The sequence below is a fragment of the Prionailurus bengalensis genome, chromosome B1 (genome assembly GCF_016509475.1).
Source record: "Prionailurus bengalensis isolate Pbe53 chromosome B1, Fcat_Pben_1.1_paternal_pri, whole genome shotgun sequence".
NCBI lineage: Eukaryota > Metazoa > Chordata > Mammalia > Carnivora > Felidae > Prionailurus > Prionailurus bengalensis.
The window spans coordinates 50171291-50196356 of record NC_057344.1 but is presented as its reverse complement, the minus strand read 5'-3'; the positions used below and the strand labels follow the sequence as shown (position 1 = coordinate 50196356).

General features: G+C 41.4%; 1 protein-coding gene across 3 annotated transcripts in view; it reads right to left on the bottom strand.

Moving 5' to 3' along the window:
* The window catches only part of EXTL3 (exostosin like glycosyltransferase 3), a 137433-nt gene that overhangs the window by 75068 nt on the left and 37299 nt on the right, over positions 1-25066 (bottom strand). Inside the window, exon 2 of one of the 3 annotated variants that reach the window (XM_043565017.1) lies at positions 12932-13040. The exons of 1 other annotated variant lie outside the window; for it this stretch is intronic. The gene's annotated coding sequence lies outside the window, so the exon portion shown is untranslated. Of the gene's footprint in view, positions 1-7626; positions 7989-12931; positions 13041-25066 lie in introns of those variants that run through there. One more of the 3 variants, XM_043565006.1, reaches the window with a different exon arrangement.

The following is a 25066-nucleotide window of genomic DNA, read 5'->3' as shown; positions in this document are numbered from 1 at the left end:
CTCCTGTTAGGGGTTAATGCAGCTAAGTTGAAGCCAATGCTCATTTATCACTGTGAAAATTCTAGGGTCCTTAATTATGATAAATTTACTCTGCCCGTGCTCTATAAATGGAACAAACCCTGGATGACAGCACATCTGTTTACAATACGGTTTACTGAATATTCTAAGCCCGTGTTAAGACCTACTGCTCAGAAAAAAAAAAAAGATTTCTTTCAAAATATTATTGCTCACTTACAGCGCACCTGGTCACTCATGACCAACAGTTTGATAGAGATGAACAATAAGATTTATGTTGTTTTCATGCCTGCTAACACAACATCCATTCAGTAGCTCATAGATCAAGGAAGCACTTCAACTTCCAAGTCATATTATTTAAAAAATACATGTTGTGGGGCACCTGTGACAGTCAGTTAAGTGTCTGACTCTTGATCTCGGCTCAGGTCATGATCTCACGGTTTGTGGGTTCGAGCCTCGCATCAGGCTCTGCACTGATGGCACAGAGCCTGCTTGGGATTCTGTCTCCCCTTCTCTCTGCCTTTCCCCCACTTGTGTGTGCTAAGTAAGAAAACTAAAAAAAATAAAAGAAAAAAGAAATATATGTTGTAAGGCTTACAGCTCCCACAGACAGGGATTCTTCTGATGGATCTAGGCAAAGTAAATTAAAAACCTTCTGAAAAGGAATCACCATTCCAGATACCATTAAGAATATTTGTGATTCATGGGAAGAGGTCAAAATATCAACATGAACAGAATTTTGGAGAAATCTGATTGTAACTTTCATGGATGACTTTGAGGGGTTCAGGACTTCAGCAGAGGAAGTAACTGCACATGTGGTGGAAACAGCAAGAGAACAAGAACAAGGAGTGGAACCTGAAAGAGGCTGGGCTCTGGCCCCACGATTCAGGTTCACAGGGTCTGGCATAAGCCCTGGAATCTACAGATTTAAAAGGTGATTCTTGGGGCGCCTGAGTGGCTCAGTCAGTTGAGCATCTGACTCTTGATTTCGGCTCAGGTCATGATGCCAGGGTCTGTGGGATCGAGTCCCATGTCAGGCTCTGTGCCAGGTGTGGAGCCGGCTTGAGATTCTCTATCCCTCCCTCTCTGTCTCTCAAAAAAAAAAAAAAAAAAAAGAAGTGGAGCCTAACAACTGAAGTTACGACTGACTTGCTGCAATCTCATGATAACGAACAGATGAGCAATTGCTTCTTACAGATGAGCAAAGAAAGTGGTTTCTTGAGATGGAATCTACTCCCAGTGAAGATGCTGGGAAAGCTGTAGAAATGACAACAAAGGGGTTAGAACAACAACGCAGTGGCAGGGTTTGAGGGAACTGACTCCAGTTTCGAAAGAAGTTCTACTGTGTATAAAATGCTATCAAACAGCTTCATATGCTACAGAGAAATTGTTCGTGAGTCAATTGATGGGGCAGACTTCACTGTTGTCTTCTTCAAAGAAACAGCCACAGCCATCCCAACCTCCAACACCACCACCCAGATCGATCAGCAGCCATTAGCATTGAGGCAACACCCTCCACCAGAAGAAAGATCATGACTTGCCAAAAGCTCAGATGATAGCATATTTTGGCAATATTTTTTAATTAAGGTATGTACATTTTTTAGACATGTTACTGTGCACTTAATAGACTACACTGCAGCATAAACATAACTTTTATATGCACAGAGGAAAAAAAAATCATTTGGCATGCTTTATTGTGTTACTTACTTTACTGCAGTGGTCTGCCATGTGTCTGAGGTATGCCAGTATATAAGAAGGGCCCAAATGATAAACAGTTTTAGATGATTGATTACCCTGACAATCATAGAAACTGACATATAATCAAGATACAGGGACATTTTCCACATGTGTATCAGCAAAGAATTGTAAAATTTTAACATACGGTGCTAGCCTGGATTAAGGGTAACATCCCCACACTCTGCCGCTGGAAGTGAAAATTGGCACACCTCTGGAGCACAATTCAGCCGTAAGTAATAAGAGCCCTGAAACTGTGCCTACACTCTGACCCTACAATTCCACTTCCAGAAATTATTATTAGGTAAGATTCAGGGATGAGAAAAAAGATTTAACCTCAAGAATGTTCACACTAAAACACTACAAAGTATACCACTAATAAGGTACTGTGCGGCTCTGCACCACATGGGCAGCTACGCCGTGTGGCAGGTACTCTTGCTTGAGTTAGTAGGAAGGTTAATGGAAAAGTAATTTGCCATTTGTAACAAAAGTCTTTAAAAATGTCCAGCAATTTCACTTTCTAGGAATGTATTCCATGTGAACGAAGATTTGTTTTATAAGGATGTAATAACCACAGCATTCTTTTTAATAGCAAAAATAAAAATAAAAATTTTAATTAAATTTCCAAAATTAGAAGCATGGTTAAGTATAAAGTATGATAAAATCCATGTCACTAAAACGACTATCAAGCTGTCAATAATCTTTTCAATCATTTTAAATAAAATTGGAAAATATTCAGTGGAAAAATAGAGATTCCACTATACAGGAGGGAGGGAGGTAGAAAAACACATTTTTAAAAATAAGGTCTTCAGATGGATTTTGCTAAAGTATCTTCCTGGAACAGTCAACTTGATGTACAAGTACCTAGAGTGCAAACTAATTTCTCTAAGGTTTCCGTGACTCAGGAAAACATGATTTTTATTTTACGCTATGAATGGCACAGAAAACTGAAGTAAAAGTGTACTAAGTCACACATAAATCAGCTTTATGACTCAGGCATCTGACTGCAACCTTCATGGGTGAATTCAGCCTGAGACTCCAGTTTTAACGTCCCTCTCTCATTACTATCTGATTCATCAGGTCCTCTAACTTCACAATTTCTTGTCCTTCTGGACTCATATGCTCCTTATCCTTTTTAAACTCCTAAATTAAAGGACTAAAGTAGATGACCTCAAAGATCCTTTTAGATTCTTGGATCCCCACTGACTTACAACCACCTTGCACACTGAAAGCACATACATATATATTTTATTGTGGGGGTAGAATAGTACCAACACGTCAACTTAGGACAGCTAGGCTCTTCCCAAGACCTTTTGTTTCACCTCCAAGATTTTCAACACAATGCTTTCTTTGAGGCCCCCCTTAATTTTCCATTTGTAACAGGGTCCTCATCAACTATTTCCTAAGCCACAGTACTTTTATATTTTACAGCTCTACTTCAACAATAAACAAGTCATGCTGGGAAGAGTAAGTCAAGGTTGGAAAAAAAATTCAGGATACAAAAATATTTTATCAATCTGGACTATCAAAGCAGATAAAATTTAATAGAGATAAAGGGAAGTTCAGCACTTAGATGCCGAAACTACATGGAAATGATCTGATTTAACTGCAGCATGCACACTCACATACACACACAAAAAACCCTTAGGGCAAAAAACCCTTAAACTTTGTTTTTCTGCTGTTCTCTTTCTTTTTTTTTTTTTTTTTTTTAACCTAGTGTTGAAATAGGAAGGAGTAAAGGTTACTCTCCACCCTGTAAGGCGACAGTGAATGTTGAATACCATAAGCTGTGCTGAGTACACTTTAAGAGGGACAGTGAGAAAGTAAATGAAAGGCAGAGGACTAAGAAGCTGATGAGGAGATCTGAAACTGTCAAATAAGAAACATTTGAAGGAAATGGGAATATTTATTTAGACTGTGGAATAGAAAACCTTAAGAAAAGGACAGCAATCTCAAGGACTACAAAAGCCCTCAAAGTGAAGTAAACTAGTGAAGCCAACAGGTAGACACTTTAGCAAAATGGAGAGTATATTTAGCATCTAAGGGAGATTACTACCATCAGAAATTGTGAGCTCTGTATCACTGAATCCTCTAAGTTTTTTTCTCAAGAAATGCCAGATAGAAATTTTTATATGAAATATCCCCATTTCTAAAAGTCAGCTCCCAATTTTAAGTTTTTGCATAAACTGGGCAGCCAAATGATATGTGTGCAGGCCTTATTTGACCCCTGCACACCAGTTTGCAACTCGTGTCCTGGGGAAACATGATGACTACCTTCCAACATCTGAAGAACTGTCACAGAGAAGAGGCATAGATTTGTTTCATACTGCCCTGAAAGGTGACAATTACAGAGGCCAACCCCAGCTCAATTAGGAAAAAGAAAACTCATCTACAAATTCAAATGAGCTGCCCAGGGAGGTTCATGTCATTGTAAATATTCAAATGAAAACAGCTCTGTAAGTATTACTGGCCAGTTCAAGAATTCTGCACTTACTACCACTAAACTTGGTCAAATAACTAAACCTCTCCACATCTCACTTTTCTTTCCGACCTTCCTTCCCCCTCAAAAGAAGGAATATTGTTAACATTTAGTCTCCTATCTCTCAAAGTTACTGTAAAGATCAAAACCCATGTGACAAAAAAAAAAAAAAAAAAGAGTACTATATGATGCCAAAGAACTACAGTCATTTAAGACATTATTACAACCTACCATCATAAGGTATTTATGTATTTCTTTTATTATACAAGCTAGGCATATATTCCCAACCTAATTCATTTTTTATTCCTCCCACAGATCAAACATTTGCTGCAAAAAATGTTTCAAAGGAAGGTGGAAAACAAGGTTAAACTGACAGCAATATAAGAAGATAGGATAACAGAGTAAACCGTCACCAAAGCAAACATCCAGGATGTTAATCATTAATATCACCGACCAGTCTAAAAGGTATTGTGCACAAGCAGAGGAATATACAAAAGGTAATGACATGTGTGTGAGGGGCTGATCCACTAAGGCAGGCACTGGTAAACTACAGCCAGCTGCCTGTTCTGTAAATAAAGTTACAGCGGAACACAGCCTTGCTCATTCAATTATGGATTGTATGTATATACTACTGTATTTATTTATTGTAATATGTATTACGTATATGCTGCTTTCACCCTACAGCAGCATAGCTGAAATGCTGCAAAGCCTAAAATAGTTATTATTTGGCCCTTTACAGAAAAAGTTTACCTACTTTTCTGTAAAGGTACTCTCAGGTTACAAACCACACAGGTGGCTGAATACTGAGACATAGTTCATCTTCCTATGGTTCCATCTCTGGAATGTTACTAGGTCATTCTGGTGCAAAATCCTACACTAAACATTATGGCCTAGGTGTAGGGGAGGCAAATATGCTGCTAAATGGAGACTCCATATTCCTCTTACATACTCAAGATGACAAAATTTTTAATCCTGCCTCTCTTCCACCTAGTAACATCAGCAAAGAGAGGTGAAAAATTCCCAGTGTACAGGAGGTGGGACTGGTTCAGGCAGGAAAAAATGGTGTTTCTAGGTGAATCTACCTCTGTCCCTCTTAAGTTCTCAGACTCCCATGTGCCTGAGCCCCACTATTTTCATGGAACATACAAATACATGAAAAATCTTTTCTTTCCTCTTATCCTATCATACGTCTTCAAAAGAGTTACCAAAAACTATGAGGGAATAAAAATAAAATGGAAATAAATATGCTAAAATAAGTTTTCTGATATAAACTTAATATCCAGCAGAAATAAGTGCACAGTGTTAGGACTTTATGAAAGATTCATATTCCTTGCCTCGCTCTTAAATTACTACATGCAAAGACACTCAAATCTCTACCAACAGTAGATCTAGAGGGATCTTCATTTTTCTAATACCTGACTCTATTTCTACTTCAGCAATATTTCCAATCCTCCTCCCGGGACTACTTACCAATCTCACCTCAGGTAGGGACCATACACACACCCACCCCTGTCACCACCTCACTCCACACCACCCGTCAATGACTTTCCACACAACAGCGAGCCTAGTGTCGTGAGGGAAAGGGCACGTCCTTATCTTACCACCACATTCTTCTGATAGCATTCAACCATCCTTTGAACCTTCCACAGTGTCATACAAATCCACTTCTCAGGCCCAACCCCTGACCCATTTCTAACTTGTCTTTTTACTCATAGGTTACAACTCTGAGGCCTCATCATTAAGAGATTCCAACTACCCACCGAACATTTAATGCCAGTTTTTTCCCTAGAAAATGGAGAGAAATACGAAGAAATGAAGACACATTCTTTTCAATATTTGGTTAGTAGCTACGCCCACTCAGAGCACTGACCATTCTCTTCGGGTATTGAATAAAAATTTCGAGTATTCCGAAGATTCACAATTCTAATTCTCTTCTAGAAAGTATTTAAGCTAGCATCCCACATACTTATGAGTACTTAGGACTCCTCAGGCTCCCCCAGAAGATCAGGAAATTCCCACAGGATAAGGTATTTTTAACTCACCAAATAAGAGTTAAGAAGACAAATAAGAAGACAGCCTTTCTTTCATCAGGAAATATTGAAAAGCCTCCTTGCTACATAAGTTGTGGAGAATGCTTAGATTCATTCAAGACTATCAAGACCCCACAGGTTACTATCCCAGGCACTCTGGATATATCGTATAACTGGACAGAGTGCAAGACTAACCACTAAGCAAAACAGGGAAAAATTCAGATAGTCTCCATGACCACAACACACAAAGATCTTTTTAAAACAAAAGAAAATATGGAGAGCCCAGCCTTAAAAAGTGAAGCTACCTAAATTAGAGGAAAAATTGGACAAAGTGAGGGGAAGAACTGCCAAAGACACCTCTTAAGTAAATCACATATGGGGCAGGGGGAGGACATACGTTGTTCTGCAATGCCTCCTCCCCCTCCTCCTCCATGGGAGTTGAACCAAGAGGATTTGATGAAGCCCTTGGAATTTTTTAAAAGGAAAGAAAAGAAGTTCACATCTACCAAATTCAAGTCTTTTGAGAACTACAGATACCTAAAAAGGAACTGAACCACTGGCTCAATGTGGAGAAGAGATAAACATTCTATCTGGCAGCCCTGCCTGATCTTCAAAAGGTTCTCGATTCGTACTGTCCCCTGCAGCGCACGGGTCGGGTCACTAGGCTAAGATTTCAGTAGTGCAGACAGGCACCCTGCAGCCCTTTTGCCCAAGCAGCGCTAGGCCCATCGCTACACAGCTGGGCCTGGGCACAAGAGCCCCAAATGCAGAGAACAGCGGCACCTGAACCCTCGGATAGGAAGTGGCTATTCTGACTGAGGGCTTATGATCAAAGGAGGTGAACCCCGTGAAAAGAGCCAAAGGAGAAACAGCTGCGGGCGACTGTGTCTGAACGCACCCAAAGCAGATGTGGGAGTGTGTGCACCGGGAACATGGGAGGGAGGCAGACATGGGCTGCCCCTTCGTCGACAGAAGATGCTCTTACACAAGCAGCTGGACAAACACAGGGGGCAGGAGGATGGAGGGCTTAGGGAACAGAAGACGCTGCACAGCTGAAACCGAGCTTCCAGAAGAAGAGGTGGAGGTGGGAGCGCAGCCCCAAACTGAGGCTACAAGGGGCGCCGGGGAGAGGGAGGGGCGTGTTTAGAACCCCCGGAACCCGGCTAACCCCTCCTTGCTGGTGGCTAAGGCCCTGGAGGTCCTCTCCCCAGTTCCTCGAGACGTCTGGGAAGGCCTACTCCGAAGCTACACGCCCCCGCCGCGCAGGGCAGCAGTCTCCCCAGGGCTCCCGCGGCCCCAGCACTGCCGGACCCGGTCCCTCCCGCCTGCCCGGTGCCCAGCGCTCAGGGCCAGCCCCAGGATCCCTACCACGAGCCGCTTCCTGGTCGCCGCTTCCCTGCTCGGGGCCCCAGCCGCCGCCGTCGCCAGGAGTCCGACCGGCTTCGAGCTCAGGGACGAGCCTCCGCCGCCTGTGCGAAACTCGGGTGCCCAAGAGCCGCTCTCGCCGCCTGCCGCCCGCCTTCCAGGCCGCGCCGGATCCTCCGCTCCCCCTGCCGGTGGGCAGCCATTTCCGACAAGCGTCTGCGGAACTTGCCGAAGTGCGCCGGGCCGGAAATGGCCGAACCCGGGCTCTCACGAGCCGAAGGGCGGGGGGCGGGGGCGACTTTCCGGGCAGCGCCTGAAGGGCCGCCGAGGCCTCCGGCTCAGCCGCCGGGTTCGCCAGGGTCCAGGAACTGTGGCGGCGGCGACAGAGCCGGGGATTGTGGGAAAGCGAGTGCGAGGGCGGCCAGCCGGTCGAGCGGGAAGAAAGGACGCGGCAGGTCCCCTGAGCCCTCAAACCAGCGCCCTACAAATGCTCCTCGTCCTTTAGAAAAACCTACCTATGGAGTGCGGAGAGAATGCCCCCGACAGTTCTGGAACAGGTTGCGACTACGACAGCCTCAGCTGCTTCGAGCGGGCCCAGTGAAATTCAATCCAAAAATAAACCCAGACCCGCAGAAAAGGCCTTCCTAAATGAGCTGACCGGCTCCAACAATGGACTGGAGTTTTGAAACACTTTTAATATTTAACAACAAAGAAAAGGCCAGGCGGCATGGATGCTTGGGGGGGGGGGGGGGGGGGGGGGGGGGGTTGGGGGGGGGGGGGGGGGGGGGGGGGGGGGGGGGGACAAAAAGCCCGGGGCTTTGCAAAAACAATAGCTTAATCCAGTCGTGTGGCAAGATCAACCAAAACTAGGAGGGAAAAGAAATACCGTTTGAAACACTTAAGAGCCAATCCCTGTGAATCTGAAATTGCACATATTCTACAATCCTAAAAGACACTCCAACACCTGCAAAGTCAGGAGAAGACTTTTAGGGTAACTGGAACAATGGGGGTGGGCGAAGGAACTCTACCAATCTTAAAAGACACACCTGATCATTATTGTTAACTCAAGAGTGAGTTTAAACCATCTAAAATCTATAAATGCAGTAAAATCTGAGATTAAATTTGCTTCAACATTTTTTTTTTTAAGCATGTTTTTAATCCCCAAAAGGCAGGGCTTCTATTCCAGGGTTTCCTAAGCAGGAAACCAAAAACACACCAGAACCTGGAGAAGCTGAGGAGGGCCAGGGGCCGGCTCCCATCCCTGTGTGTGGGTGGTCTGGTAGTTCAGAGGAACTGCACCCCCTGAGACAGGTCCACAGCTGCCATATAACCCATCCAAACACCCTTTCTGCTGGAGCCCAGGCCCACGCTCTAGCTAGGAGGCTGAGAAACCATTGAAGATTGATTAGTTTCCCACAGGGGACAGTTTGAGCTCAGGATTCCATCTGCAAAACAAAACTTTAAAAAAAAACTAGCAAACTGTTTTCCAGAACGTACTCTTCATCTCTCCACACCCATCAGCCCCTCCTCTTTCTGATCCTCCTTTTTCTTCTTTCTTGACACCTCCTTACTCACCCCTATTTCCCTTTCTTCTCATACCTCACTGTTTTCCTTACCTTTATTACTTTATTGTAATAATTTCACTATGAACAAATATCCAGAGCCTCACCACCATTACGTATGTACAAACAAAACTTTCTTTTACCAATGTGTTCAGGAAAGTCATAGAGGGGGAATCAAATTTTTAAAAATGAGAAGCATTCCAGGAAGTGAAAATGAGGAAAACTGTTGCCCAAATATCCTGAAAAATCTGAAGTTGGCTTTTTTCTTTTCTCTTTCTCTTTTTTTAAACAGTTCATCTTCCTGGCTCTCCTCCAGAGGTGTGTGGCAGCAGGCAGAAGTCTGGCAGTGTGGGAGGAGACACACACAGGCCCAGAAGCTATGGCCCAGAAGCTACGGTAAGAATTACCAGGTATTGGTTCATCTCCACGCTGACAAGAGAGGACCTGCAAATAGCTGCTACCTGAGGACTCAGCCTAAATAACTTCTTACACTTTTGAGTGAATTAACACATTGTTTCACCACCTGGTCGATCTATTTGATTCTTAGGATAGGCAGGCTTTAAGACGAAAAAGGGATACCCAACCAAAATATGATGTATCCTTGACTTTACTGGAGCCCCGAATGCTGACCATCCTCTTCCTTTGGCTCTTTTGAGCCTGTCCTCTCTCGTATCTCCTTCTCTCAAACAGTTCTAGCTCAGTCTCTTCCTCTGGTTCCTGTTCCTTCTCCTGACTCCTAAGAGGTGTTCCCTGAAAAGATATGACGGGCTACTTTCTTCTTCCTCTCCACACTCTGTTGCCAATTTCAGTCAGCTCCCTTGCATCATCTGCACCTCTAAGCAGATCCCTCCCTACGGCGCTCCAGTCCCTGTCTTCCAGCTGCACTCCAGACACCATCACATCATCATCATCCTCTTAATACATGTTTTATAAATACTTAATTGCCAAGCAATAAGCTAAACCCTTTATAGGCATTGTCTCATTTTAATCCTTACAGGGAGATATCAGTGTATAGATGGAGAACTGAGACATTAAGAGGCTAAATAAAGTGCCCAAGATCACAGAGTGAGGTGTGAAGTACAAATGGAACTCCAAGTCCTCTGAACTCCAAAGCCAGTATTCTTCACCAGAACAATCAGATTGTCTCACCAGGACTTTATTATTTTTTTAATGTCTATTTATTTATTTATTTATTTATTTATTTATTTATTTATTTATTTTGAGAGAGAGAGAGAGTGCGCATGAGCGAGGGGGGGGGGGGGCAGAGAGAGAATCCCAAGTAGGATTTTATTTAGTGTGTGTGTGTGTGTGTGTGTGTGTGTGTGTGTGTGAGAGAGAGAGAAAGTGAGAGAGAGAGAGAGAGAGAGAGAGAGAGAGAGAGAGAGAGAATCCCAAGCAGGCTCCATGCTGTCACAAACTGTGAGATCATGAATCAATTCTAGAGCCAGAATGAAGAATCAGACACTTAACTGATTGAGCCACCCAGTCACACCTCACCAGGACTTTAAACTTAGTATATCCCACACTGAACTCATCTTTACTGCTACCCCCTTTGCTCTCCTCAAATGTCCTTTTGATAATATTGATAATGGTGTTACCATTATCTTTCCTAACTCAGAAACTCAAAACCTGGCACTATCTTGACTTCTCTCTTTACCCTTACACTAAATCAATTTCTAAGACTCAAAGCCTTCACCTACATTTATTGTCTCTACTTTGTATTTTGGAACTTAATCAAAATAGTTTTGCATTGTTCTTTAACAATCATATATGCAGATCTTTATCTGCTTCAGGAGCCTATGGGTCTTCTCTCTAGAGCACAGTCATAGAGACTCTGCAGTACCCAGTCTCTCTCTTTCTGTTCCAAATTTTAAATTTCCAGAAAAGAGACATGATTGTCCTGGCTTGTCTCCTGTGTCAACCCCTCGATCAATCAGCTTTGGCTAAGCAGCAGGTCAGCCTTGTCTAAATACAGCAATTAGAGCCTCTCATATAAATAGGGCTTGTTCCGAGAAAAGGAAACAGCATACACCATTGTTCATTTGTTCATTCATTCCATCAACAAACACTTGAGCACCCCCTCAGAACATATTCCGGGTTTTTTCATATATTCAAAATGTTTACAACCTAACCCTACCCTCATACCATGAAATACACAACATAAAAAGATAAGAAATCACCAGATAAAATGCATAACAATATTCACCCATAAGAGACTACCAATTCAATTGCGTGTGATGGAAAATAATTCAGCACACCCTGTATGAGCCTGTGGTGGTGAAAGTACTCAGCAGTGGGGCACCCGGGTGGCTCAGTTGGTTGAGCATCCGACTTTGACTCAGGTCACAATCTCATGGTTTACGAGTTCAAGCCCCGCGTCGGGCTCTGTGCTGACAGCTCAGAGCCTGGAGCCTGCTTCGGATTCTGTGTCTCCCTCTCTCTCTACCCCTCCCCCGCTCATGTGCGCGTGCGCGTGCTCTCTCTCTCTCAAAAATAAACAAACATTAAAAAAAAGTAATCAGTAGTAATGTGTGCATATTCTACCAAACAAGCTCACAACAGCACCGTGAGTTATAGACAGAAACTGAAAACTACCTAAAGTCCATCAGTGATAGACTAGATCAACAAAGTATAGTGTATTCACCCAAATGACTACTTTACAGCAATGAGAATGCTCTACAAATACATACAACAATACTGATGAATCTCACCAACAATGCTAAGCAAAAGAAGCCAGACACAAAAAGGTACATAGGATATGATTCCATTTATAAAAAGTATAAAACCAGGCAAAACTAATATACCTGTCAAGAGCAATGACAAGAGCAGGAGTGCCTGGGTGGCTCAGTCAATTAAGTGTCAGACGACTCTCAATTTCAGCTCAAGTCATGATCTCACAGTTCATGAGATCGAGCTCTGTGTTGGGCTCTGTACTGACAGCGCAGAGCCTACTTGGGATTCTCTCTCTCCCTCTCTCTCTCAAAATAAATACATAAACTTTAAAAAAAAAAAAGTAGCAGTGACCAGAGGAGAACAAAAGGAGCTACATGGGTACTGGTCATGTGCGATTTTGTGAGCTGCGTGCTGCTTACATCAGTTTGTGAAAATTCATCAAGTTGTACACTTATGTTAGTATGCTTCGCTATATGTGTATTATCCCTTAATAAAAAGATTTTTCAAATAAGTAATTCATGGGGGCACCTGGGTGGCTCAGTTGGTTAAGCATCTGACTCTTAATTTCAGCTCAGGTCATGATCTCACAGTTGTGAGTTTAAACCTCATGTCGGGCTCTGCGCTGACAGCATGGAGTTTGCTTGGGATTCTCTCTCTCTGCCCTCCCCACCTCAAAATAAATGAATAAACTTGAAAAAAGTAATTCATGGGCAAAACAAGCCTTTAAGCACCCTTGAACATTGTCACTATAAATACCCTAGAGTTGCCAATTACTGCCATACCTGCACCATTACACCACCTTCTTAGAGACCGTAAGCCACTATCAGCCTTTGCATATCGCCACCATTCTTATCACATGGCCTCATCCGCTTCAGCCCCAGCTGACTGGACTTCCTTCTCATCTGGAAACTTGGGAGCAGGACACGTGAAGCTGAGTCAGGTGATAAGAGTGCTTCATCTAATAAACTGTATGGAACTGGGAAAAAAATAATTCCTGGACATACACACAGCAATAAGCCAAGAACGCTGGTCTGCAGAAAACAGAGCCAACACACAGAAGGAAGCAAACAAACCTGTGAGAAATGGAGGGGAAAGCCTCAGAGGCTGCTCACTCTCCAGCTCAAGTCGCATATATCCCAGCTGTCACTGGGTATCCATGAGATTGCTCATGTCACCTTACTACTGAAAAAAAGAAAGAAAAGAAGACCTTACTTATTTAAGCTAGGGTGAATATGTTTCTGTGTGTGGAATGTATAGTCTCATTTAGTCCTTTTAATAACCCTATATGGTTCAGTTCCATTATGAGCCCCACTTCACAGTTGAGAAAACTGAAGCCCAGGGAGGTTATATGTAACTTGTGTAAATCACACACCTGGTAAGTGGTGGTGCCAGGATTTGGACCCAAGGAGTCTGACTCCAGAGCCTGAAATCTGAAAACTATCCTACACTGCAGTGCAACAGAAATGCAGAAAACGGCAATGTGATTTCTATGTTGCATTAATGGATTTAACTAAGGCATCTGATTCTGTCAAATGAGTTCAAATGTAGAAATGGTACAAAAGATTAAAAGACTGGCTGCCTAAGAAGTTGGTAAGCATTTAGTTCTTTCACAAGGGAATTATACTTTGAGTTGTAGATGTTAGAGAAATATAAAATGCATGCAGTGTGACAGATTATACTAATGAGACTGTGTTATTATGCCAGGAAATTTATCTTCTAGATTTCAGCAAAATGCTCTCTTAGAAGATCCCTGCTGGTTACCTGTTTCTCCCAAAATGTTAATATCCAGGAGAAGGGGGGTTTAGTCTCATGGAAGGAGAAATTGATAAAAGTTAACTTCAAGTCTTAAGGAGAGAGGCACCGGTGGTCACTTTCCATGAAGGTAGCTGCCAGACCCACAATCCACTCAGCAAGGCTGCTAGATCAATCACAGGCAAGCCACTGGTGACCCCCAGCAACCTTCAAAAGGTATGATTCAGGAATTATCAGTGAGTTTAAGTCAGGTAAGAACTTGTTCTATCAGTAATGCTTTGATTTTAAAGGAAAGTGCTGACAACCACTATTCAAGATCTTTTCTATATATAAAGGATTGAGCAATTTTTGTGGCTTATAATTAGAACAATGCATGACAATTTCCAGATTGGAGTTCCAAGGTTACTCTTTCCCTTTGGTCCATCAGTGCCAAAAAGACAAAAGGTCATCTTCTGAGGCTCCATGGATAGCACTCACTAGCCTGCTAAGTGGCTCACTCTGAAAGTCCTGGCTTTGATGTTATCTTTTAAAAGTGGCTGTTTTTTATCTGGCAAAAGGTGCAACCGTTCGGATGTTTTGTAAAATACTTTGTAGTAAGAACACTGAGTTAATATCAGGTCCAAAACAAAACACACATTATTGTCAGAAGACGGTTTGTTAACTCCTTGCCTCATGTCATAGTACTCACTATCTTGCATGTGGCTGTGAAAAATAAATTTTGTACTAGTTTCACATTCATTAGGAAGCTTAGCATGGCTCAAACCTGTCACTTACATAAGACTTATAATCTGTAATGACCAATTAACATTCTAAAAATTAGCTGTCGTCCCTAAAATATAACCTATCTGTCTCTAAAGTCCCTTCTTCCTTCAAGCACTGTTTCCCCTGTGAGTTTTTATTCCCTCCCCACCATGTCGGCACAGCTTGCAGAGGCAGTCAGGTTTGACCATCGGTAGATATCAAATGCCATCAAAAGCTTGCTCCTGGAAGTTCCAAGTAATGATACAAATGTCCCCCCAAGGCAAAAATACAGGCACCTGACATTTACCCTAAATTATGCCAGTGAAAAGTAAAACTGTGCTCAGTTTTACAACAACATGCCACAACATGGCATGTCTGAGTGTTTGCGGAATTTAGCATAATGAGAGTTGTAACCAGGAAGAAGAAGGAGAAGGAGGAGAAGAAAAATCAGGCAGAGCATTGATAAAGTTCCAATGTCACACTGTATGCAGCTCTATCACTTCAGGATTGTCCTTACACCAAAAAAGCTACCCATACATTCAAAAAATCAACTACTCACTACTTAAAAATGCCTCGCATAAACAAGGCACTCCATTTGAAAATGGGCAGAATGTCATAGAAGTACTTACAGAACATCAATTAACTTCTTAGTTAACCCATTTAGCTATAAAATCAAAATTGAAAGCAAAATTTCTGAAAATAATAATACTAAAAACTTTTTAAAACTTTAAAAATATATGTAAGTTGGTAATAACATGGAGTTCATGTATATTTAAAAAACAAACAAACAGTAGTTTCTACCAACCATTATCAAGAGAAAAATGTGTAGGTTTTAAACCAACTCATGAATGTTTACAGTAAGATTTTATTGAAGAGAAGGTGTTTCATTATTTTCCTAAATATTGCTTGAGATTAATTCTCAACCTAAATGATAAGAGCATGAATCTAGTGGGACCCAGTCAATGCCAGAACAAACTAATCACTGATCCCTTCCTCAATCCATGCCTTCAGCCTTGCAAATACTATGCCACAGGTCAAAAATGAAACCAAATGAAAATGTGACATTTCTCCAAATCCATCAATTCAGTGGGCTAAAATTAACAACCCAAAGCTCACTCCTAATGGACAGTTTCAGATATTTCATCTTTTTCACTTTTTTAAAAAAGATTTTATTATTAAGTAATCTCTACACCCAACAAGGAGCTTGAACTCACAACCCTGAGATCAAGAGTCGCATGCTCCACTGACTGAGCCAGCCAGGCACTCCAGATGTTTCATCTTCTGTAAAAAGGGACACACATGATAACATTGTGTGGGTTATAAGGAAATGCATATCTCTAAAATGAAGAAGGGATTATTGAAGTTTATTTATTTATTTTGAGAGAGACAGAGAGAGTGTGAGCAGGGAGAATCTCAAGCAGGCTCTGCACTGTCAGCACAGAACCAGACACGGGGCTCAAACTCATAAAACTGTGAGATCATGACCTGACCCAGAATCAAGAGTTAGGCCCTCAACCAGCTGAGCCACCCAGGTGCCCAAAGAGGTGATTGTTTAGAAAAAAGATGATTGAAATAAATGAAGCAAATAATCCAAAAATATATTAACTATATATTAACTAAATATGAAAATACTTTAAAAGTTCAAATACCACCATGCATTTGTATTACTTTTATGTACATTTAACTATGCTGCAATGATGTTCAATTTTTTTTTAATTTTTTAACATTTATTCATTTCTGAGAGACAGAGAGACAGAGCATGAGTAGGGGAGGGGCAGAGAGAGAAGGTGACACAGAATCCGAAGCAGGCTCCAGGCTCTGAGCTGTCAGCACAGAGCCCGACGCAGGGCTCGAACCCACGAACTGTGAGATCATGACCTGAACCAAAGTTGGAAGCTTAACCGACTGGGCCAGCCAGGCACCCCTGTTCAATTTTTTTTTTAAGTTTTATTTATTTTTTGAGAGACAGCATGTACAAGTAGGGGAGGGGCAGAGAGAGAAGGGTACAGAGGATCCAGAGCAGGCTCTGTGCTGACAGGCTGACAGCAGCAAGCCTGATGTGGGGCTCAAACTCAGGAACCATGAGATCATGACCTGAGCCGAAGTCAGACCATCAATTGAGCCACCCAGGCACCCCAATGTTCAATTTTTTGTATTTCATCTTTAATTAGCTTAAATAATAAACACTTAAATATTCGTAGGAACACAAATAATAAAAAACACATAAACTGATAAATATTTGCCAGCTCTGTGGCTTCCTTTGAGCTCACAAGCATAATTTTATAAAATTGCTATCTTTATGTATCAACCATTTCAATTTCTTCCTTTTTCACTTACTTTGAATGGATTATTATGTGTTTCTACATCATTCTCATAGTCATCTTTACAGGTACTAGAACATTCCATATCTGTTCTCAGTAGTTCCTGAATGATAGTTTGTAGACCAATATAGGATGAAATTTTTGTCAGTCCACAGTTAAATGAGAAAAGCAAAGGCAAGTTATTGAGGTTTCAATTTTATTCAATTTAAAGATTGTCCTTTATTTAGAGATTATGTCCTTTACCCTTTCTTGTGTTAAAATTTGTTTTTATGAAATGATAGTGATGGCAGCTTTTTAAAAATCTTCCTTACATGACAGAATATTGAGACATACTTAGTTTGGTTCCCTGCTCCCACCCCACCCCCGGACCACCAATTACTTGTTATTTTACCAGTCCATTAAATCCAGAAGTCAGCTAACTATCTAACTACACCCCTTCATTTTAAAATATGAGCCCACACAGACACACAAACACCCAAAATGTTTTTGGAAAGACTTCTATGGTAACCAGCCTCCAAAATGTCCCTAATGATCTCTGTCCCTAGTATTTCCACCCTCATATAGTCCTCTTCCACACTGTACCACAGATGATCTATGTGACCAACAGAACACTGCAGAAGTGATGATGTGTCACTCCTGAGATTAATTTATAGAAGGCATTTCAGCTTTCACTGTGGTTGTTCTTTTTTTTTTGATCACTCACTCTGAAAGAGCTAGATGCCATGTCATGAGAAACAGTGTAGAGAGGCCTCTGTGGTGAGGAACTGAGGCTTCCTGCCAACAGCCATGTGAGTGGGATTGGGGAACAGATCCTCCAGCCCCAGTCTAGCCTTCAGATGATGCTGCTGCCTCTGAAAGACCCCAAGCCAGAACCAACCAGCTAAGTGCCCCTGAATTCCTGACATATAGAAAGTAAGAAATAATAAGTAGTTGTGTTTTAAATTATTACATTTGAGATAATTTGTTATGGAACAACAAATAATTAACGCGACTCCTGTATCCCTTTTCAGCTACAAGATGAATATGCCAAAACTGCTGAGCATGTTTGTGTTCATGCCTGTGTGGGGGGAGAAAGGATTAGCAAGGACTGTGATCTCAATTATCCTGACTTTAGTTTACATACACTGACTCTTCCCTTCTCCATTGCTTTTTCTACTTTTCTCATATTGACCAGAGCACTTGGTAAACTGAATAATCCATCTCTAGCAAAGGAATCAATTCTATAAGTTTTTATAGGCTTAGTTAAAGGAATCATTCTATGTAAATGTGGTATTTTATCATAGTTTAGAAATCTGGTAAATTTCTATTGACAGAATCCCTCACCTTAGCTGTCAAATCTTTCCTAGATCCATTCCTACCTCAACAGAAGATCTCTCATTTGCACTGAGAAAATAGAAGCAATCCCTTTCAATTCTCTCCTCCCACATTTACACCATCTTTAAACTCTGAGGTGAAAAAAAAAATTATTTTAGCAGCTGATGCCAGAGCTCCTCTTAGGAATAGAAAATACCTTATTGAGGAAACTATCTTGATATGACACCTGGAGTATGGAAGAAGAAAGCTTGGCTTGTAACAAAACTGTAAAACAGAGATAGCTAAACAGATCTGGATAAAAAAGAAGAAGAAGATGAAGGAGGAGGAGGAGGAGGAGGAAGAGAAAAAGAAGAATATGAAGACTGGAACAGGGCAAAGAGGACAGGAAATGGGAGGAGAGTAAGAAGAGATGAGGCTTAAATAATGGTGTGGGAGGCTGAAGGTTGGGGAGTGAGTTCCAGTGATGGGGGAGCTGAAAGCATGTTTAAAATAGAAATATCTATTATTGGACTTCACATTGTTTGTGTTGCTAAGGATATAAAATCCCTGAAGTCTTCAGTAATATCTGACATATGCACAAGTGCCTTATGTGAGTGATTTGGGGGGAGATCAAGGGAAAAAGATGTAGAGGGGACTGGTCTGAGTTCTGCAGCCGGGTCAGATGGAAATAAGGAATAAGAACATGGGAACTGAATTACAAGTGAGAAGAATTTAATAGAAGCAAAACTCAAAAGCTAAAGAAACTATTAGATGAGCTCCCAAGAATTAACAGAAATCTTGGAATAGGCATTGAACTTCCACATGAAATCCCAATGTGGAATGGGAACTTAAGTCAATTTTACTTAAATCTCAAAAAAAAAAATCTATCTTAACTGACATCTGGGTCCATATTCATGGATTATTCTCTCATCTGTTCTGGCCTTTGACAAAGGGATGTCCAAGACTAGCACTCTCTTTTTTAATGTGATCTGATATCCTTCCTTCCTCTGACCTTGCTCTGTCAATTATTCTCTCTGTATATAGTCAATATTCTCCTCATTACAGAGGAAATCTCACTGCTTATACCCCCACTGCTTATACACAGGCTCAGGCCCAGGCCCAAACTACCACAATCTTACAACACCAGATTTGAATTCCCAAAGATTTAGATTTTGAAACCTTGATTTATTATTAGTCGGGTAACCGTGGGCATATTACTTAACCTCTATACGCTCTCCTCACTATAATTTCCTCATCAGAAAATGGGGATAATAATAGTACACACCTCACAGGAATACAGTAAGGATTAACCTAGATAATGAGTATAAATTGTCAGTCCAGTGCCTGGCAAATAGCCCTCTTACTTAACTGCTATCATCATCATCATTCACCAGAATTCTCAAAAAAGTAATCTCTACTCTATGTCCACTTCTCTACCACCATTCACTCTTTTATATCCAGAAAGCTGGCTCCTGTCAAACTACTGAAATTGCTCTCATTATGGTAACCAGAGACTTCCTCATTCAGTAATGCCAGTGAAACTTCTCAGGCCTCCCTTTGGAATTCTTCTTAATCCTCTACACTTAGCTTCTTGAAATGGTTCAATCCTGGCTTCTCAACACATCGCTCTCTCATTACCCTCTCTCTTTTCTCTCACTGAATCTTCTTTCCCCACCACCCTTTAAATGTTGGTGTGCCATCATCTTCCATTCTCATTGAGCACGTATTCATGACTTTAGCAGCCAGATCACTACCCTGAACCGAGACCTTTCTTCTGAGCTCCTGAGCCAAACTGCCCACTAGGTATCTTGCCCTAGGTGTTTCACAAACCCAGCCAGTCACCCAAACCATGTTTATAGGTACTGTTAACACAATCATCATTCTGACTTCCCCAATTCTTTCCCTCCCCTCGTAGTCATTTTCCTGATTAACACCAGCTGTGATTCTTCCTGTTTCCATCCTTCATGACCTCACTGTAGTTCCAAGTGGGCTTTAGAGTCACATGGGCCTGGGTCCAAATACTAACTATGATGGTTCTCGGCCAAATTACTTAACCTCTCTGACCTCAGGTTTTTGTGATGATGAAATGAGATATCACATGCAAAATGGCCAGCACACAGTAGGACTTCAGCAAACACTCCCCTACACCTCTTCCTTCGGGTCTTCTTCACCACCTGCTGAAATACAGTATCTACCTATTTGGTCTCCCTTGCCCTTTTCTCCTCCAAATTGCCCTAGTCTTTCTTATAAACAAACAAACAAACAAACAAACAAACATGATACTATTATCTCTTTGCTTACAAATCTTCAACATTTTCTTTTTTCCTATGGAGCAAAGTCCAAACTCCTTAACATGGTAAGTTCCAACTGGCTTTCTGGTTCCTTCTCTCCCAGACCAGTTACTCTAAAATACTGGCTGCTCACCAGCTATTTCTGTACATACTAGCTTACATCTCTGCACATGTGGATCCCTCTGGCTATAATTCCCTTCCTGTGCCCAAGTTCTTTTGTCCAACTGGCAAGTTTATTCATCCCCCTTAAGACTTACCTCAAAAGTTGTCACTTATATGGCAACAAAAGCTCAGCCACCAAAAAGTAAACAAGTTTAAAAGCTTCTGCACAGCAAGAAGACAATAAAATGAAAAGGTAAACTACAGATTAGAAGAAAACATTTGCAAACCATATATCTGATAAGAGTTAATATCCAAAATATAGAAAGAACTCCTACAATTTGGTGGCAAAAAAAAAAATTTTTTTTAAATGGTAAAAGTCCTGAATAGACAGTTTTCCAAAGATAACCATACAAATGGTTAACAAGTACAAAAAAGGTGCTCAGAATCACTAATCATCAGGGAAATGCATATCATATACATCATATTGTATGCTTTAAATATATAAATTTTTTATTTAAAATTTTAAAAAGTTTAAGGGGCGCCTGGGTGGTTCAGTCGCTTAAGCGTCCAACTTCAGCTCAGGTCATGATCTCGCAGTTCGTGAGTTCGAGCCCTGCATTGGGCTCTGCTCTGACAGCTTGGAGCCTGGAGTCTGCTTCAGATTCGGTGTCTCCCTCTCTCTCTGCCCCTCCCCGGTTCATGCTCTCTCAAAAATGAATAAATGTTAAAAATATTTTTTCAAAAAAAAAAAATAAAATAAAATATTAATAATAAAATAAAATAAAATTTTAAAAAGTGTAAGCTGTCATTAAAAGGGTGACAGCTATTCTTTACTGGTTCAGAATTTAAAAAAGAAACTAGTCTAGGGGCACCTGTCTGGCTCATTCTTGGGGTCATGAGTTTAAGCCCTACTTTGGGCGTAGAGCTTACTTCAAAAAAAAACAAAACTATTCTATACACACACAGCGCGCGCGCGCACACACACACACACACACACACACACACACACCCCAAACATAAAAGGAGAAGGAGAGGAAGAAAGAATGGTAAATGTGGATATGGCACAATGTTAAAAATTGGTGAATCTGGGTAAGAATCATTTGGAACTTATAAAAAAAGTTGCAAAACTCCATATAATTCTGGCTTTTATGTAAGTTTGAAACTGTTTCAAAGGAAAAAAAGAAGAAAGCATGGGGCAATCTAACCATGCGGTAACAATCAAACAAACCCAAGTTGAGGAACATTTCACCAAATAACTGGCCTAGATTCTTAAAATGTCAATGTCATGAAAAAAAGAGAGGAAGTTCAGAGGGAAGGAGGGAGGTAGGCGGTAGGCTGAGGAAATGTTCAAGATCAAAGGAGACTAAAGAAACATGACAACTAAATGCAATGTGTATTCCTGGGTTGGATGTTAGTTTGGAAAAAAAATGCTATAAAATACGTTATAGAAACAAGTAGGTAAATTTGAAAATGGACTCTCTATTATATAATAGCATTACAGTAATATTAAATTTCCTGAATTTAAAAATTGCACTGTAGTTATGGAAGAGAATGTCCTTGTTCTTAAGAGATACATCCTGAGGTATTTAGGATGCTGGTATTAGGATGATGGTAATGTCTACAACTAAAATATGTTTCAGCAAAATTCAAAATAACAGTTAAAACGTGTCTGTGTGTATCTAGAGAAAGAATAGAGCAAAATGTTAACAACTGGTGAATCTGAGTTAATGTTTACCATTCTTGCACCTTTTCTATAAGTTTGATTTTTTTTCAAAATAAGGTTGTTGTTTTTTTAAAGCTATAACTCAAGTAAAATATTTTCCCACTCTCCCAGTTAGAATTAATGCTGCCTCCTCTAAGCTATGGGTTTTTTTAAGTTTATTTATTTATTTTGAGAGACAAAGAAAGAGTTCAAGCAGGGGAGGGGCAGAGAGAGGAAGAGAGAGAATCCCAAGCAGTCTCTACACCAACAGCACTGAGCCCAGTGAGGAGCTCAAACCCATGAACCATGAGATCATGACCTGAGCCAAAACCAAAAGTCAGATGCTTAAACAACTGAGCCACCCCTGTGCCCCTAAATGTTTTGACTTTTACTCTAAAATGCTCAGATTGGGTTGTAATTATTTATTTAAGCATTTGTCTTATTCTGCTAGATTGAGAGCCTCTTGGGGCAGGAACTTAAGTTGCCTTTGGAATTTAATAATGGGAGAAGTATTCTCCTTCAGGATAACTTTATGCTGCTGGCATTGTATTACTACTAGAGTACAATGATGCTACAATTTGGGCTCATTACAAAACATGGCTGGACATTGCTGAGATGAGAACTAGAATGGAAAACAAAACTTAGTTTGTAGCATAGGAAAGTACTGGAGTTGATTTACAATGTACCGTTCTGTCTTTTATGGAGACTTCTGCCGGCAAAGCTGGAAAGCCCTCTGATCCCATGCAGATACACAAGGGTGCTATATGTATGAGGGAGAGGGCCCCTGAAGGTAGAGATGAATTACAACCCCAGATGTATCTGTCTTATCACTTCCAACACATGTGTAACAGGAGGGCAGTCCCATCCTCAGTTGGCCAGAGGGCTAATTATAAAACCCTTGGGTTAAGGGTGCCCGGGTGGCTCAGTTGGTTAAGTGTCTGACTCTTAATTTTGGCTCAGGTCATGATCTCACGGTTTGTGAGTTTGACCCCCACATTGGGCTCTGTGCTGACAGTGTGGAGTCTATGTGGTATCTCTCTCTCTCTCTCTCTCTCTCTCTCTCTCTCTCTCTCTCTCTCAAAATGAATAAACAAACACAAAAAAATGTTTTTAATAAAATAAAAGTAAATAAATAAAACTCATGGGTTAGAAGATCAGACCATGGGAGAGTGTAGGTAAAACCATGCTCCTCCCATCTCCCCATGCTTGCTTTAATCAAGAATATAGGAAATAGTCTTTTCCATAGTACTGAGAAGATAGCTTCTATCCTTCTCTTCCCACTTCCTTTATATACTCCTCAAGGAAGAAACACATCGCTTAGATTATTGATAAGCCTACCTACAGGGTCATTACACACTCACTACCCAAGCTCCTTGCAAGTTTGTCTTTCAGAGATGTCTGCCCCACGGGCCATATGTGTTCCTCTCTCCTCATGCAGTGGCAGGTTAAGCAGTTTCCAGCCACCCTGCCTATCTCCAGGGAGAAAGTTCAGTTCCCAGAGGAAGAAATGAGAAGTCAGTTTTGGGCTCGGGTCTAAGCAACATTCTCCAGACCAGCTTTAGCAGCAAGAAAGATGATATTTCAATCCCAGTCTGTTTCCTCTATGTCATTCTGGTTCAGGACTTGGAAAAGAAAGGGGCATGAAAGGCCCCCTCAGAATCCCAACATTATTTTACTAACCTTTGGATCTCGGTGGTGGCTTGTTCTATGACAAGCCCTCAGTAAACTTTTGTTGTCTTGAACTCAGACAATGTGATGCATACACAGGCATGTGATTGCTCACAGCTATCCTTGTGGTGGTGGTTGTATTTTTTAATCATACAAAGTGATTTTTGAAGCTTTTCTAGTTTGTCCAAGGGCTCTGGGGCTACAAGGAAGCAGGCTTTCATTAGTAAGAGAGAGAAAGCTGTGTCTTTGTGCTTCACTGTGATGGCAATACCAGGGAGCGATATCCCAGGGGATCTGCCAAGCAGCTTGACAGCAATTCTAGCAAGAAGGTGGTAGAAACACAATTTTAGCAATAATGATCAAACCTTTTTTGAAATGTTCCTTTATCCTTGAAATGCCTTGTGTTGCTGAAAGCCTATTCATTACCGATCATTCATCTGTAGCAAGTCGTGTCTTTATGTGTCTGTACCCAGAAGTGACCACACTGGGAGGGTTTTCACAGAGAGACAAAGGCTCCTAGGCACAGTGAGAGAGCCAGAGAGGTAAAAGTGAACAGCAGCCCGAGGAGGCAGGAGATAAAAACACAAAACAGAGGAAGGAGAAGCTATAAGAAAGTCATCTTACTTAAAGGGGCTTTAGTATTTAAAGTGGACGTCAGAGCCCTCTGATATTTTTACTGGGTCCATATCTGGAACCTCCATCTTCTTTTGGGATCATTCTTCTGATCTCATCTATGAATCACTGCCTTCCTCTCCAGGATGTCCAGCTTCTCCCTGTCTCCTTCACGTCAACCTGTAAACATGCGCAAGGTTCTTACATCCCCTGGAGCCTCGAACTACCCTCCAATGACCACCCTCTTGCCTCCTTGTTGAGTATTCCAGTGCCTCCCAAAGTGTGGCTTGTGGCCAGCAGGATCAACAGCATGTGAAGTGCATCTGAAATGCAATCCTCAGGCCCACCCCAGAGCCACGAAATTAGGATTTCCATGGGTGGGAGTCCAAGATCTTCCATTTTAATATGCTCTCCAAGTGATTCTGAGGCAACCTGAGTTTGAGAAGCACTGCCTCCACTCCATGTTTCTGCTTCCTCGCCATTTTGGAATGCCTTCCTATGTCCCTTTAATGTTGGACTCCCCAAGGCTCTGTCCTGGCCTCTTCTTTTCCTGAGCTATCTCCTTTCTCTAAGTGATCTTAGCCACCCAAAGACTGATTTAGTTGTTTGTTTGAACACAGGTATGCATCAATTTAAGAATCACTCCTTCCCTGGCCTCGTCTCCGAGCCTTGAGAACGGCCAGTTGCTTTGTGGACCTTTCTGCCAAAATGTTGCACAATTTTCTA